General features: G+C 43.3%; 1 non-coding gene across 1 annotated transcript; it reads right to left on the bottom strand.

Moving 5' to 3' along the window:
- Nucleotides 1-471: 471 nt before the first annotated feature.
- On the bottom strand, nucleotides 472-578 carry LOC127133325 (small nucleolar RNA R71). Its single transcript, XR_007807309.1, has one exon. It is a non-coding gene; the product is annotated as a small nucleolar RNA R71 (small nucleolar RNA).
- Between the last annotated feature and the right edge of the window lie 245 nt (nucleotides 579-823).

Genomic DNA, 823 nt, shown 5'->3' with positions numbered 1-823 from the left:
TTACGACGAATTCGGGAATATCGTGCTGCAAACAATCTCCCTCCTATTGAAATTCCTGACCTCAAAAATCTTCTTCCTTCACCGATACCCGAGATGGCAGAACCAGCTCGTGCTCTTCGAGATTACGCTGCTCCATCGCAAGATGAGCCGTATTCGAGTATTGCTCCACCCGCAATCGATGCAAACAACTTCGAACTTAAACCTTCACTGTTGCAAGCAGTGCAACAGAACCAATTCTCTGGAAATCCTACCGAGGATCCAAACCTTCATTTATCCGTATTTGTCCAATACGCTGATACTGTTAAAGCTAATGGTGTCACTTCAGAGGCAATTCGACTTCGTCTCTTTCCTTTCTCGTTAAGAGATAGCGCTAGAAGATGGCTTTAGTCTCTTCCTTCCAACTCGATTACCACATGGAACGAGTTGAAGAAAGTCTTCCTTGCTCGATATTTTCCGCCGAGCAAAACAGCTATGTTAAGAGCCCAGATAAATGGATTTAAACAGAAAGATAACGAGTCTCTTTTCGAAGCATGGGAAAGATACAAAGACATGATGAGACTTTGTCCACACCATGGTTTAGAGGACTGGTTAGTGATTCATACCTTCTATAATGGTCTCTTGTACAACACGAGGTTAACAATAGACACCGCCGCAGGTGGTGCACTTATGAACAAACCTTACGCTGATGCTTATCAACTTATCGAGAGCATGGCCCAAAACCACTATCAGTGGGGAAGCGAAAGAACAATGGTAGAAAAACCTCAAACGAAAAGTGGCATGTACGAGATAAGTAACCTTGATCATGTTAATGCAAAAGTGGATG

This window comes from Lathyrus oleraceus, chromosome 3, assembly GCF_024323335.1.
Source record: "Lathyrus oleraceus cultivar Zhongwan6 chromosome 3, CAAS_Psat_ZW6_1.0, whole genome shotgun sequence".
In the NCBI taxonomy this organism is placed as follows: domain Eukaryota; kingdom Viridiplantae; phylum Streptophyta; class Magnoliopsida; order Fabales; family Fabaceae; genus Lathyrus; species Lathyrus oleraceus.
The sequence above is the reverse complement of the archived record's forward strand: the minus strand, read 5'-3'. Positions and strand labels throughout refer to the sequence as shown.